This window comes from Pseudorca crassidens, chromosome 20 (assembly GCF_039906515.1).
Source record: "Pseudorca crassidens isolate mPseCra1 chromosome 20, mPseCra1.hap1, whole genome shotgun sequence".
Lineage (NCBI taxonomy): Eukaryota > Metazoa > Chordata > Mammalia > Artiodactyla > Delphinidae > Pseudorca > Pseudorca crassidens.
Window position 1 is genome coordinate 37,677,136 of NC_090315.1, and position 17,453 is coordinate 37,694,588.

The window sequence follows — 17,453 nt, forward strand, 5'->3', positions numbered from 1 at the left end:
ACTGTGACTTCTAATTTCCAACGTGCAGATTAGCATTTCCTCCACATAAGCGATGATTACACAATTATATAAATTTGGGCTAGGCAAACAGACCCTAGAATTTATCCAGCTATACAAACCATACACTAAGTTGGTTATTTCAGCTATTTATTCTTCTAATGCATTGAACTCTCACCACCACCTTGTAATAGACTGATCTTTATGTATGTCTCTCAACTCTCTTGATAGATGAGATCTTTAAAAAAAAATTTTCTTACCAGCTGTGAGGTATCAGTCTTTGTGTGATAAAATAAAATAGCTTGATAACTGTGTTCAGGGTTGATTTACAGGTAAGCTTATTATAAGAACGTGGAGACTAAAAGAAAAAAATGTGAACGAGATATAGAAATAAATGTGTTATTTTCAAGTGTGGATGTTGGGAGTAGAGCGGACAGAGGAAAAGAGAGGAGAAAATGAAAGGGACCAGAGGAGTATGTAAGGAAACCCATGACTGGGATTTTGGCAAGGCTGTTTTAAGACAGGTATGTCTAAGATGGGATTTTAATTCATTTTGGGTATGCAAAGCACAATGGTACTTCAGTAAGGTCTACTTTCTTCATGGAAAAATAGGTAAGTGAATTGTGTGTGTGTTGAAACCAGTGTATTAGGTCAGGGTCTGTATAACATGTTCAGAGGTATGAACTCAGAAACAAGGAGGGCTATGGAAATATAAGTTCCAAGGAACGTCCCTCAAGGTAGGGGAGGCCTTAGACTTCCCCACATCATGGACATGGTGTTCCAGATAACCTTACATAAAAACCAAGGAGCCAGAGAGATCCCAGCTAAGATCTGAGCTACACTCTACTGAGGAATAATTTAGCTTCCACTAAAAACACAGAAATGCTTCTGAAAATAAGTTATTCCCATGAAATACCTCCATCCTAGTAAGGGAGACTATTGTGGCCAAACACTGACTTTGCAACATGATCCATGCACTGTCAGGAATGTGCACAATTTACCATGGCAATGAAGAGAAAGCTCAAACTGGGGACTAGTTCCTAGGATGCCCGAAGGCTCCCTGATACAGGTGAATTGTACAGCACGAGCTCAGAGAACAGAGCCTGCTCTGTCCTATGAGCCATAACATCTGGGACACATTACACCAGAATTAGATGCCTTAGCGTTTCTGGAGACCATGAAAAATCAGCCATTTCCTAGCCTATCTGGGATCCTTTTGAACGGTTGTCTTTTGATGCCCGTTTCCTATCCTGTTGGACCTTCCCATCGGAGCTTTTCTAGATATGCACTGAGAAATTTGAAGTAAAATCTTGTTATTTTTAAGAATGTGGAGTTTTAGAGAGTTTAGAAAGTTCAAATGAGGTTTGCATGGCAATTTACAATTCTGAGTGCTTTATCAGAAATGACGTGAGGATCTCAAATCCATCACTAAAGGAACAGCCTAAATGGCCCTCCTTTTTTTTATCTTACAAGTGCTTTTCTTTTTCCATCTATGGGAGAAAATATCCTGCCTTTACCAGTAAGCAGGTAGCTGTCATTTATTTTTTGGCATAATTTAAAGCCCTCTAAATGCTTATTTTTAATTTTAATAACTTTGGAGGTGTTCGCTTGTGCATTAAAATTCAGGAAGCTGGCATGGCCCTCGGCTTACCTTCAGGGCAAAACTGTGTGCAAGACATGCTTCTGTGAGATAATTTGTTTCCTAATTGGCATCCGTTTGCTGAAATACAATTAAAGATACTGCTTTAATATTAACATCAACATCTTGATTGCTCTGTAAAATATGAATATTTATAAATTGTTTCTTCCATGGCAGATATCTCTTAGGCACTTTATTTTTTGGTATTGGCAGTTTCTTATTTACAGAGACATTTCTTACAGAATAGTAATAACATAAGGAGGGTAGCATTGTAGGGTTAGACCACTTCGACTCCAGAGATGAGAGAGGTGACGTTCCTAAGGAACTGTGTTTGGAATCTGGAGCCCAATTGTCTTGAAAACCTGAGAACTGAACCATCTCCTCTACCTGCTTTGCACCATTATGGTGAGAACCACATGAGCTAGATGGTTTAGCTCCCCTTTAGAGTAAAAACAATACCATGTATTTGCACAGGCCTTTAAGATTTACAGTAGACATTGCATCCCTCTCAAGAGTGACTGATTTAGAAGACGTGATATTTCACTACTAAGTCTTAGAGGCACCGTTTGCAGATTTTCTTATCTCTCTTTCTTTCTCTTTTTCTTTATTTGAGAGTGAACTGAAACATTCATAGTAGCTTAAAAGCAAGAAGGTAAGGATATAACTCTGTATTCAGAATTAATTGATTACTGTTTATCAATGAAAATATTTAGATTACATGTATTCACCCATCAAACTCTTTTCATATATCTTCTAAATTGAAAAAGTAATATATCATCCATGTTAAACATATCAAATTATAAGAAAGGCTAAATACTAAAAATTAAAAGCACCCTTTCATCTTTGAAAACTCAATCCCCCTCTTTAGAGGCAACTACAATGAAGACTTCTTTAGTTCTCCATCTTCCTTTTCTTTCTGGGATGATTATCTAAAATTGTTAGATGGGGCCAAACAAGACAGACATCCTAAGGCAGTAAGAGGTTTTTCAACAGTACAGTGCCTTTATCAAAGCCACAGAAAAATCAAGAGGCCATCGGTGCCAGGGATAGGGAGGCTACTTGACGTGGGTGTAAGAGTCCAGAAAGGCGAGAAGTAGGGTTTGTACATAGGGCAGTGGGGAGGGAGAGCAGGACCCAGGATGTGATGATGAACAGGGTCTCTGCCAAACACATGAGTGATGGGGAGACCTGAAAATAAATTGTTTACTTGTTGAGTACTGATAAATAAGTAATATGTTAATTATTATGGGAACCTGGATTCTCAATGTCAAATAAGGGTTTTTTAAATGCAAATAGGGAAGAAACTGTGATGAACCCTAGTGTTGAATTGGAAGATGAGATATTGATACGAACTTACGATTTAGATAGATAGGAAGAAAGAAATGGAGATTAGATATAAATGTGAGATTTGTGTACGTGTGTCTATGTGTAAATAAATGTATTTCTAGCTCTGTCCACTGAAAGAGCCTGTGAGCTCTGACAACCAATAGCAAAGAGCATACCTAGTGCCCAGATCATGGTTTCTAAATATCACTTTCTACTATATGGAATCAGAGCTCCTTGGAGAAAAGGCTAATCCCAAGGCTAGAAAATGAAAGCCAGAAAGTATGCCAGAATGTAAGAATGATGAGGGCATACAAAAATAACACAGACACCAGCTTAAAGGGGCTTCCACTGGCCAAAACTGGATGAATTTCAACATCACATTAAATAATGAAATTAATGGATTAAACTCATGGAAGAAATATGATTTATAAGATCATAGTGACATAAACATATGAATAGATTATTGAAATTTTGATGAGGAATGAGATTTGCATACTCTCATAATATCTCCACCCTCAATACTTATTATTTATAATGGGAAAATGACTTTATAGTGGAGAAGCCTGGAAACACCTCCTTCATCAAGTGATCAAAATTAGCGTCACCAGTAATGGAATATATTGAAATTCAATGCCACCTGAGACAATGCAATGAAAACACAGCATTGTTACTGTGGTATTAGTGCCAAAGATGCGTCACCTGAATCTAATAATGGGGAAAGAGACAAACCTAAATTGAGGGAAACTCTTCAATGTAACTGGCCCATAATCTTCAAAAGAAGCATGGTCATAAAAGTTTTAAAAAAGACTGAGGAACTGTTCTAGATCAGAGGAGACTAATGAGGGGATGACAAATAAATGCAATGTAAGACTCTGGATTGGAAATTTTGCTATGAAGGGTATTTGTCGGGACAACTGGCAAAAGTTTAACAGGGCATTGGTGAAACTTGGCATGTCTAAATATTAAATGTTAATAAGATAGCAAAGTTAATATCCTAATTTTTATGGTTCTATCATGTTATATAGGAGAATGTCCTTGTTAGAAAATAATTTTAATTATTTTGGGGTTTGGGGCAATTTACTCTCAAGTGAGTCAGGGAAAGCTCATTTGTATTGTTTTGCAACTTTTCTCTGGGTTTCAAAATAAAAAGTAAAAGAAAAACATTTAAATGTGTTTCTAGAAGCACCGTCTCCGTATCAGATTAGTTGTGAGTATATAAGTGCTTGTTTATATTTTCTCATACAGATAAGAGAATGTACATGTTATTCTTCAGTTGGCATTTTTCTCCTAGGGGTGATCTCGGCAATCACTATATATTAACAAAGGTACCAGGCATTCAGAAGAATGTATTCATTTTTTAAAATGGGAAATTAACCATCTGTTTCCTTTGAATCAAAATTCTGAACAAAACTCTATGGTCATATTCTGATCTCAATAGAGTAATTGTACTCCTTGTAGTTTGCATATCTTTCTTGGGCTTAGATATACATTAGCTCCATATGTGTAACTATTTGACTTGATTTAATGGAACTAATTTCAAATCACTTTTTTTCTCAGGTAAATTTAGTTAATGTGTGTGTGTATGAGAGAGAGAGAGAAGGGAAATATACCAAAATAGTAATCATTATTTTCTTTGACCTTTAATGTGTAGTATCACAAAGGTTTAAAATATTATTTTTATTTTTTTTTTTGTGGTACGCAGGCCTCTCACTGTTGTGGCCTCTCCCGTTGCGGAGCACAGGCTCCAGACGCGCAGGCTCAGCGGCCATGGCTCACGGGCCCAGCCGCTCCACGGCACGTGGGATCTTCCCGGACCGGGGCATGCACCCACGTCCCCTGCATCGGCAGGCGGACTCTCAACCACTGTGCCACCAGGGAAGCCCAATATCTTTATTTTTAATCTCTAATTTAACACATTGTTTTAGAAGAAAAATAAAGAACATTGGAATATTTTTTAAATATGGTGTTGAGGACAAGGTACTCTTTGAAGGCTATGACTGTTTGATTCGTTATGTTGAGCATCTGTCCTCAGTACACCAATTCCTGGTACCTGTTTTGTCATAAAACTCTAAATGTGGCTTGATAAACCAAGAGTACAGAGTGACCACCATGAGGAAATCCATAGTTCTAGGAGAGGTAGGTTAACATTTGCTACTATTTGGGTGAATGGGGTACATTCTGGAAGTTAGAATTTAGGACTTCCACAGAAAAGATATGGAAGCAGATATGGAAGACTTGTCAGTACCTAGCCCATATCCATCAGACTTCACTGTATATACCTCCCACTTGCCAGAATCTGCCTATCAGGGCTTGAGCCTTCTTTCAGTACCATGGAGAGCTGCTTAGCTCCAGCCGACACCTGGCCCTAAGTGTCAGGGAATTAATGTCATGCTGGAACAACCCACACCCTCTGACCTACAGTACAGGTATATAAATACTTCTGTTCTCTTACATGGAGTGCCTGAAGCCTGAGTTTTACACTGCCACCCAGACATTCCCTTCTGAGGTGAGTCTCCAGTTTCCCACAGGTAGCTAGCTAAGGAGCGTGGTTTTATTTTTTGGCTACCTTCTCTCCCTGTGTCACTTCGTCAGTGTTCCTTGAACTTGCCAAGTAAACTACTTGCACTCAGATCCTAGTCTCAGGGTCTTCTTCTGGAGGATTGCTGGCTGGAATGTTGTTACCAGTAAGTACTGGTACATAGATAAGGAAGAAAGAAAGAAAGATGTCATTTAGGAGAAATTATCTCATTTAGGCATTTGAATTTAGCTCATAAGGACATAAGTTAGCTTAGAAATATAGAATGATGGAATTTCAAAGCCAGGTGTACCAAGGTCGTCTAGTGACCTCCATAATCCTCTGACCTTTGAATTTCCAATAACATGCCCATTTCAATACCTTCAATGACTATTAATTCAGACCTTCTTGAGTTACAGATTACTACTTGTTAGGAAACTCTCCTTATTTGGAAGAAGAATTCGATTATTAAATTCTCCAATCTTCCCTTGAGGACACCAAATAATTCCAATTTCTTTTCCAGTCTCAAACCTTCCAATATTTGAAGACAATCATTGCATCTTCTCAAAGAGTTCTCTTCTCCAGACTAATTTTCAGTTCCTTCAATTTATCCTTATGCAATATTGTGTGAAGTCACTTCTTGATATCTCAATATCTCTCTGCTGGACATGGTATCAATGGGCCAATGTTGTTCTGTGGTCCCTAGCGTATATGTGATAAATAGTCCAGGGAGGATACCGATTGCTGAAAAGTAAAGCAGCACTCTCACCTCTCTTCTGTACATTGTACAACCAAAAGTGAAGCCAAAGATAATATTAGTTTTTTCTGCCACTGTTTGATCTGGAGACAATTTGACTAAGCCCTGGTCTAACCCCATTGATCTTACTGTTCAAGTGACCACCCAAATACCAGCCCATGGCTATGCCTCTAGCATTGGCATCCTCTGCAGGTAGGCAAGTGATACTAATATAGCCAAGAAATCTCACGTTAGCCCTAGCAAGAACCAATAAAATGGAATTTTCCTTATCTAACAAGCTTTGGAGACCTGTGATTTTTCTAATCAGTTGGTTACAACAAAGACAAGGGAGCATGAGGGACCATATAGCAGTGTACACTATGCAAGTCAGTTCAGTCCTGTCCAACCAGAGAGAGCAACCAGTGAAACGAAGCCTCACCCAAGGCAGCAAAGAAAGCGGCAGGATTCTTTTCCTAAGTAAAGTGTCAGGATGAAAACATCTGCATAGGCCCATGAGTATCTGTGGACAGGAATACAATAATATTTTATTTAAATTAAGTAACAATCCTTGCAAAAACCTCGGACATCAGTAACACTTTCTAGCGAGGATGACATTTGAGAGATGCAAGGGCAGGAAGCAGCAAAGTATTAGACAGGTGAGGAGAGGTTAGTGGGGTAGTACCAATGGGATGTGTCCTACTGAGCGTATGTGGTTTCATGAGGTTTTAAGGAAAGGAAATAACAGACAGGTGACGTTTCATATTGTGAGTTTCATTCCTGTAAGGGAGAGAAAGACAACAAAAGCCCTGCTTATACTCATCTTTAGAATACATGAAATTATTTGCCTCTTAAAAATGTTCCCTGGAGCCTTTTGAGTCTTAGATGAAAGTTCTCCTTCATTCTGCACTTACAGCCACAGTATACGGAAGAAAACAACCACAGTAAACCACCCTGGATCACCTTATGCAGCGTTGTCATCATCCTGTCATCACTGTCTCTTTCTTCTACTACATCTCCTTTGCATATAGGGATATCAAGGTCTCCTGTAGAGTATCACGTTCGGTTCTGGACACAATATTTGAACAATATCATTGGCAAATAGGGCAAAGTTAAGCAGAGAGATACCAGAATCACGGCATGACTCCACACAGGATCCAATGAAGAAAACTGAAAGGGATTCTCTTTTTTTTAAATACGTGTTTTTCACATATCTGTAAAATATAATACAAAATGTTTTAATAATTAATTGATTACCTCTGTCTCTCCCTCATGTCTACAGCATTCTTAGGTGTGGGGTTGGTTACTTGCTATCCCCAGCAAAGAGACTCTACTTCCCTTACAAATGTAAGGGGCTTGGTAAATGTTGATTAAAATCTTCTTCAGTTGTGCATAAAGTGGAAAGTCCAGTGAGAGTTACTAAACTTCTTCCATTGGCATTTTTTAAAACCATCCATCATAGTATTCATTTCACTGCTTTGGGCTTCTTTTTATCTTGTTGATGTCCCCTACTAGACCATGAGATTCCTTGAGGGTCACATGTCATCTCTGAATGACTGATAACAGGTACATAGTAGCCCTTCAATAAAGATCGAATGAATGAATGAAGGCCTTCTAACATTTGACTGGAGCCATCAAATAAATACATTTGGATGGTTTGTTTTCAATTTCTCTTTAGTGTATTTTAAAATTTTAGATAGTGCTTTTAGGCTAGCAGACAGAGACCACTTCATGTCTTCTATTCGTGATTAATATTTTTCTTCTAGCGAGGAGAAAGTTTGTGTGAGAGACATGGCAGACTCACATACTATAGATGAAGAGACTTCTAGACCCAGTCAATCCCAGCTGGCCCCTAGATTTTGAGAATGGCAGGTATATGAACAAATGGCATCTTCACTATTTCATTTCCCCATTGTCCCCTTCAGCTGAACCGTTTTCTCTTCTCCTAATGTCAGACTCTCTGAAATACCTTCCTTGAGAATTAAGACCTTACTTTCTCAATGTAATCATATTTGTCAGACTCACCTGCCAGTTTGTCCAAAGAATGCATCAGTGATCTCATTGTTAATGGCTGAAATAGTGCCCAGAAATATGTGGCGTGGCAACTGTGGAATCCTGTTTGGAAGAGTTGCTAATTATATTGCTTATTTTTTTAGTAGCCTCCAACTGCATTTTAATTCCAGGACTGTTAACATTTGCATTTGCCTACATTTGTGACAATTAAGTTCAGAGATATGTCATCATCGCTGTGTTGAATCCAAATCCCATAAGTACAACTGTCCTGCATCAATGGTAGAGTTCTTTGACCTGGAGTGCAGTGGTCACTCAGTAGCTATAAGACATGTCAGTTGAATTATCGGGCCCACTCTTCATGCTTTATCTCCTTTTATTACGTACCCATCATGTCCTAGAAATTTTAACACATAGTTTTAGAAAGGTTAAAGAATTCTGTCAGAATCAAAAATCTGGTAATCTGGCAGGACCATATTTTAAATTAAGATTTGTATAATGCCAAAGCATGCATTTATTCCACCAAACCATGCTGAGTTTGCATATGTGTGTATATTGATGTTTAAGCAGATATTTTATTGTCATGAATACACATTTTATTGTCATGAAGACACATTCGTGGCTATATATGCTAAAACTGTAGGGAATATATGAAATACTGCATAAACACATGACAGTTGTATAGATAACTGATTTTCAAGCTTTTAAAAATTAAATATGTACGTATTACATCCTGACAAACTCAGAGATGCTTCTTGCATTGTATTCGGTTCCTAACATTCTTTATGATATTACTTCCTTGGATTAGAAAAACAAGTTTAAAAGGCAAAGGCAGCCCCAAGTGATCAAATGATCTCTTAGATGTTTGTCCTCAGTATGCGCCTCCATCTTAAGCTGCAGAGAAGAAAAATTGTGGAAATCATTTCACGGCGCACACACGCATATCAAAGCATCGCGTTGCACATTTTAAATATATTACAATTTATTTGTCTATTAAAGCTCATTGAAGCTGGTGAGAAGAAAAAAAAGTTCTAGACGTTTGCTTGAAGCTCTTTCAGGATTTTTTTCCCTATTCTAACCAGGTTTTACCAAGATTTCAGTAAAGGTGGATGAATTACTGAGAAATCCAGACTTTGGTTCTGTTTTTACAGTATCACCACCCACATATACCAGTCATGTTGTTTACAGTTTAGTTTAACTTAAGCTTAAAAATGATAGCCAGTACTTGCAAAGATAGAGTGAAATAATCACTCTTTCATAAAGCTATATTTTTGTAATTCATTTAGTAAGCAATTTGGCTATATAAGCCAGAGCTTAAAAAACTTTACAAATTTTGACCTAATAAATATGCTTCTGTGAATATAAACCAAGAAAAATATTCTGAATACAGAAAGAGTGTGAGGAAAGAAGAAACACTGAAATGCAAAGAAGTTCAGGGTAGCATGTTTTTACTACAGTACAAAATAGGGGAGAAAATATGAATGTCTCTGGGAATTAGTTAAGCAGTACATCCACTTTATAAAATATTATGCAGCCATTAGAATTATAATTTGAAGATTTTATGTTAACATAGAAAATGTTTTGGGTATCATATTAAATAAATTTGCTTTAACTGCACGTGTATGTATAATCCCTTTATACCAAATTTGCCATGCTTTTGTACCTGAGAAATAGTTTGCAGGATTTGAACTCATAATTCTAGTCCCATGGCTCCCTCCACAACATGTCTTCATTAAAATCTAACAGCCTCTGAAGCTCCCGGGAGAGAAAAGCATCTAAGTAGGGATGTAAAATTGATGCAGGAGGAATGAGGAGCCTGCAGATGAACGATACAATAGTTTCAGTCTCAGATGAATTTCTGTATCTTATTTTTTTCTCCTTTGCTTCCTGAAGATCCTTTAAAATCTTATTTCTCAGTAAGTAATTTTGTCTTTATGGTACAAAAGGTAATTCCCATACCTAATATTGTTTCTAAGCACATGTGAATACCCTGCTGAGTTATATATGAGTTTTTTCATGAATATGACACGAAATGAAAATTCCATTTCTCAAATTGAAAAAAAATGTAAATTGACTTTCATGCTCAAGTGAGCTATTTCAGGGATGGGAGGAGGGGGATAGATTCAGGGCATCAGCTACTCTATATTCATGTGTAATTGATGTGACTTTTAGCGATTGTTCTACATTTACAAACTTCATATTCAAAGAGGAAAGTAACAGACATTATTGATTCTAAACAGATCTTAGGTTGCCCTCATCAAAAGTTGTCTACTCGTGGGTAAAGGCATTAGCGGTCTCTTTAAAAACATTGTAAACTGTTGAGCACTGTAAGTTTTAGTTCTTTTGTTATTCAAGTTAGGTTCCTGGATATTCTGCATTATGCCTATTATGTAGTAAGAAATGGGCAACTGGCATTCTAGCTGTCATCATTCATATTTTCTTCAATTTTTAAGCAATTGTTATGAAGCTCCCTAGATGGATAAGCAACGCTTTGGTATGACATGAGGAACTGTTTTAGTGACCCTAGTGGCTCAATAACAAGGATGTCTTTCCTGCCAGAGCAAACAAAGTTGTGAGGAGACACACATTAGTGCTGAAATGTGAGAAGTTTCTAATGTTGTGCAAGGAGTTTCACAGAGAAAAGATGGTAAAAAAGAATGCATACATATATTGGTGCTGTTAAAGATAGTTTGGTCAAATCATCAGTATAAAGCATGAAATTCACATGTTACATAAAGGAATTTCCACCGGCAAAATGACACTGGTTAGCCATCCTCATAGTCTACATGTCAGATTAGGTTCCAAAGTGGATTACTAAGCAAATGACATTTAGCTATTCAGGATGGAGTTATGGGATCAAACGCAGGCCATAAGACAGAAGAATCTTCCACTATGTCATTAGTACACAGCAGGCATGCACCCTTGGGGGAAAACTGTACACACATATTCAGGTGAGCGTTCATGCACATGCACGCACACACAAAATGTCTCTTTAATAAACAATATCAGTTGTTTGCCTTATCTCTCATATATTCCTTAAAGAAAAGTATTGCATCATGCTTACTGGTATATCTGTAAAGCTTATTACTGTGCCAGGCATATAATCAGTTCTCAGTTAATATCTTTTAAATCCGTGACTGAATGTGTATGTGATCATGTATTTATAGTGAGAATATGATAAATCTTTAGGTATGTTCTAGAAAAATGCTTTTTATACTTTTCAGCTCAAATAATCCTTATACTTAAATAAATAACATTTTTTGCCCAATCAGTAGTAAAAGGTAATATCCACATATTTCAACAGAGGAAAGTTTAAGAAGTACAGCTGGAAAGCGTAATTGATATCCCTTGTGGAAATATAAAGTTCTCACTTTTTGATGGCTCTGTTTTTAACAAGAGTGCTGTGCTGGCAGAGTTGCGAGGAGAGCAGTTGTTCTGGATTAATTATTAGTACTCTATTATGCAGGAATCATAAATATAAATATGTGAAGGAACTCCGAGTGCAGGCTAATTTTTTAAGTGTCTTTAAAGGCAGCCTTCTGAGGTCATTGACCATTACTTGTAATATTATCCACCCTTCCAGAAAGGAAATGTAGCATTTGTAGGAAAGAACACAGACTTCCATGTAAAAATTTAAAAATGTGTTTAACTGATGATATAGATAAGAAGTATTCCAGCAAGGACTATTATGATAATTCAAACTTTAGGGTGATTCTGATTTCAATACACTGTTCACTATCACAATTAAGTACGTTATGTGCCACAGTTTAGAACTTTAAAAGTGTTAGTGTTAGAAAACAGTGGATGGTATCTAGCCAACCTCCTTGTTTTAAGGACGGTCACAAAAGTGTCTTGAACTCTTCTACTATAAAATATCTCTCAGTAACATCAGGAGACACAAAATGTTACACTTTGAATGAAGGATACTGTGTAGAAATCTAACCACATGTAGATCTAACTTCACTGTAGATACTCAATCTGTAGATACTCACTTAACATGATAGAATAACTCAGTAACAAAGCTTGTTCCCAGGGAAATCTTGAGCCTCTAGCCCTAGACAAATTGAAAACTTAGCTGCTCTTCTGTGTTTCTCACTTGGCCCTGCAACTGGTGTTTTTATTTGTCTAGTTGTTTGGTTTTTGCATTTGAACTGACTAATTCCATGAATGTAAACGTATACTATTAGTAGCATTAGTATTACTGTTGCAATTTTTATTTAATACAGCATATTTCTAACTGAAAAGTTAATAGCCGAATTGACATTTGTGAAAATATCCTTAAGAGAAGACAGCCTTTCATGAGGGAGAGAGACTGGCTCTGTTTATGTCACAGGAATAAAAATTCCTTGAGAATGTAATGCGATACTTTATTTTTTATGACATTCTTAACAGTCTTTCTTGCTGAGACATTTTCAAGGTAAAGGATATAGAGAGAAGACTAAGGTGAAGTTTAGGCATTAGGGAAATCACCCAGTGAGCATGAACTAGAGAAAAGACAGAATCACAAGTAGTACCAACCGTGAATGAGCAGGATTATTGAATATGAAGTTGCCGAATGAGTCTGGTTCATTGATCAAAAAAGCAGTTTCGTCTTTGCATCCTTGTGAATATCACAAATGGGGTTTTATTTATTTATTTTTAAGATTTTTTTTTTTTGATGTGGACCATTTTTTTAGAGCCTTTATTGAATTTGTTACAATATCGCTTCCGTTTTACGGCTCGGTTTCTTGGCCACAAGACATGTGGGATCCTGGCTCCCCCACCAGGGACTGAACCGGCACCCTCTGCATTGGAAGGCGAAGTCTTAACCACTGGGCCGCCAGGGAAGTCCCACAAATGGGGTTTGAAAAGTGATTGGTATTTGTATTATGTGGTCCACCTCAAGATACATTTAATGTAAATTTCCTGAGAATCCTCTAACTTCCAAGAACAGCACTAAATGCTGAGCGGACAAAGATCAGTAAGACAGAAGCCAGGTTAATGAGCAACTCCATTTGGTAAAGTCACCACCATATATAAGCATCTGAAAGATATACATACATTGTAAAAAGCGACCAAGCTAAAAGCATGATTATTTCCCTGTGGAAATCAAGGAGGAAAAAAGAGCTAATGGTTGAATAATTTTTTAGGAGGAGGTAGAGTTCCATGTAGATAAGCAAGATGGGAGAGAATGTTTTTGACATCATGGGCATTACATAGCAAGATAGTCCTTCAGGTATCCAGACAATTATTAAAGATGAAGAGAGGTTGTCAAAATGAATATAGTGGTCCACCTGTGGCAGAGGTAGACCCCTGCTTCTTGACCTTAGTTTCTGAACTTGGGTCATCCATTACCCGCCTCTTTTTTATCTTGAATGTCCAGGTTATAAACCATCTTTTCAAACTTACATTTTCCATGCTGATTGTAAGTGCATGGCTTTGAGCATGGAATCTTCCAAATTGCCCAGCAGAGCTGTCAGATACTGGGTGCCACATCTCACATTGTACGTATTATAGATGTGTGTGTTTGGTATAAGAGTTTTCTGAATGTGGTAGCAAATGGTCTTGAGAAATGAGTGCCTTATTGTTAACTCCCAAAGTATTCTATAGATGGGGATGTTCTTAATGCCAAGATCCCTCACAATCCAAGGAAGTAGCTGCACCATCAGGAACCTCACAGTTCAAAATTCTTACTGAGAAGAGAAAAATGCGTCAGTATTCTTGTCAGGTGTGAGAAGTATCCTAAGCTTCATTGGGGTAGGAAATTTACGTCTCCTGAATAAATCCTTGCCCTGTTTTCGCCACCTTGTAAATACTGTGAAAACTGCTTTCAGAAGAGCGTTTGTCTTGGGTTTAGAATTATGTTCCAGTTGTGGACACATTCTACATAATCACCTTCAGCTGCTGTCTCTGTCTTACTCTAGGTGGCATATAGAGGGAAATATAGCATTGGGTCTGAATAACTTCCCTGAATCCATATTTTATATTATGTCTTTGTCCATTCCTACTTATGAAATGTTTTCTCTCCCTTTTTAATTCCTGCCTCTATATTAAGATTGTTATTTAATGCTCTTTCCCCAGCTTTATACAACCTCAGCTGCCCTCTCAAAGTGTCTGGGTTTTCTTCTAGCCAACCTGTCCTCCCTTCATTTAATCGAGCCTTATAAGGAAGAATTGGTCAGCTGCCGAAGACATAACTATCCAGGGACCAAAATGCCTCCCCTGTGCAGTCATTTAGTGTGAGCAAACATAGATGCATACTTTTATTGAATATCAACCTCTATGTGAAGGGAAGTATTTTGCCTTGAGCAAGCTAGCATTAAATGGACTTGGGCCATGGCTGGAGCTGGATGTGGAAAGTCTCACACCTTCCAGGGAGGATGTGATGATTTTCAGTGTGTCTGTAATGATGCACAACATATTCAAAAGCTGGGCTCTCATTATTTGTGTTGCTTTTTCTCCTTATTCTTCCATGCATCAATCTACCCCGTTGGTCCTGCTTTTGGATGCTGTTATTTCCTGAAAGAATTATCATTTTGATCAGGAAATTTGCATTCTTTACAATTCTCCCAATCACTGCTCTCAGAACTAACATGAAAGGCTGGTTCTGTCTCCGTTTTTCAGTGAGATACAGTGGCCGCTACCCCCAGAGTAATACAAAGCCCAGACCATCAAGATTGGGACAGGAGGCATTCATGTGACAATCACATAATGAGTTGTGAAATCAGGATTTTTAATGAAACTCCATTGTCTGCTATACAGATTAGAGTATGTCATCCTCCTGAAAAAGCAGAAACATTTCCAGATTGATTGAACCATCTTTACTGAGGCAGTGTCTCCATTTATTTTACTGGGACCTTTAACCCCTAAGAATAGTAGCTGATTGTAATTGCATAAATGGCATAATATTTTAGAGACCTATGGAGCACTTGTGTGGAACTGAAGGCTTTTGTGAGCACAGCCTGCCATTGTACATAGTTCTTATTCATTTTCCTGATTTCATTAGCAAGGGCATTTGTATGGAAATGGATTAAGGTTTATAGGTTTATTTTATTGTGTTGCAGATTCTGCTGTAATTATACTACTGATGGATTATATTAAAACTGCTTTGCAGGAAGCTTTCAAAACACATCAGGCTCCGGAAGTGCTTTTGATCTACAAAATCTGTTTTTTCCTCGTCCCACCTGGAGTTACTGCAACAGTCTGCCTGCCCTTAGTTCACCCACACCTTCCAAATCGTATCATTTTTCTCTTCACTTCTAGGCTTAAAAGGCATTAACTTGGCTGTGGTAAATATACTTGAAATACCCTCCAATCCCAAGTATATAAATGTTTATAAAAAATTGAATAATAAGAAGAAAGAGAATAAATAATAAGTTTAGTCTTACTGTATTACATTTTATACTTACCTACAGCATTTTGAATAAGAAATTCTCTAGGATGTAGGGGCATTCTCATGAATATTTGGATTATAGAGATATGAAAGTTTTGGTGTGAACTCTGATGAATTTCTTTCTAGGGAAGTCTATGATTTCTAAGGAGATGACAGAGGGCAATTTGAACAAATATCTTCTATCAGGAAGTCACTTGACTGGACTTTATGGGCCATCTATGTATCCCATCAGCTTACAGTTGGGGGCTTCAATACTCAGAAAAAGTTCCCTCCCAGTTCTTACTTTCTCAGTGTAGAAGGCTGGGCTTACATATTTTATCATTCCATAAATTTTTTAACTCTGAGACAAGGCTCTTAGAATGTCCAAACTTAAGGGCCAAGCCCCTGGCCATTGTTTCATTCCAAAGGAAGTGAACCTAAAGAAGTCTTACTAGTGAGGCCAAGTAGAATTCAGTAGGGAAGAGGGTATAGTCCTCTCCTCTGATCATCAAATTTGTAGATCCATTGTCTGTCTCATGTTTCCATGTAGATATTAAATATGTATCTGAAATTTAACCAGTTCAAAAAGAATGAAGATATCTTGATTTCTGCACGAAGGCCTGCTCCTACCTCCATAACCCCAGAATCCTATTTTTTGTCAGGTTCGTCCCATTTCAATAATCACCACTTCTCGGGCCAAACATACCCAATTCATCTTTCATCACTCTCTACCAGATATTTGATCCAGTCCAAAATCGAGTCCCTTAGGCTCTAATTGATCGCAAACTGACCAGGTTTCCTAGCTTCAGAATAAATACCCTAGTCTAAACCACAATGATTTCTCTTCTAGATTATTGAAATAACTTTCTTCCTAGCATGTGTTCTCTACCTTAACTCTTGTATATGGTATATTCTCCACCTGGAAGCTGGAGAAATCTTTTAAAATTGAAAATCAGAGTGCATCATTCTCCTGTTCAGAACCCTCTAGTGGTGTGCCATTATTAGCACACCAGAATTAATTCCAGACCTTTCCCTGGGGGCTGCTCACCTTCTCTTCTTGCCCTCTCTACCTTCCTGACTGCATCCTCAACCCTTCTCTTCTTTGCTTAATCTTCCTCAGAAACATCGTCACTGCTGGAACATGTTCTACTCATCGTGCCATAGAAATGTACATGTTCTGTTACCTCTATGTGGAACGTTACTTCTCAACATCTTTCTGTGTCTCGCTTCCCATTCATTCAGGTCTCTGCAAATATTACCTCCTCACAAATGCCCTTTATAACTACCCTAGCCAAAATGAAGACTCCTCTCCCCATTTTATCTTATCCGCTATTTTCTGCTTCACAGCAATGCTGTCTATATGTATAGTTCATTTTATATTTAGTCATTTACTTTTTAACTCTTATTCCCCACAATAAATTGTAAAATGCCAGGAAGATGGAGATCTTTGCCTCATGTACTGGTGTTCACTAGTCCCTAGCAGAGTGCCTGGCACGTAATAGGTGCTGAATAAGTATTCGATGTATGAATAACCAAATCAGTGAATGAAACAAAGAGAGGGTAAGATTGAGTCCTGAGGAATTTGAATGTTTAAAACCTGAGGAAAGGTAAATAAAAAGGAAGGGCTAGGAAGATCTGAGAAAAACTAGGAGTGCTACTAAATATGGTCTGCCCTGGAATTTTCTTCCAGGAATATGTATTCCAGTGAGATATTCAGTGCTTAGAAAACAAGTCATCAAACTGGCGTCCGGGAATGGAGGGCAAAGCAAAGGAGAAGTAGAATCATTTAGAAGCTGCAGACTGTCCCTTTAGCGAATGACTGAATACTAAATTTAATTGGATGTGCTCCACTAGAGAAAATAGTCTACTCATTAAAACATCA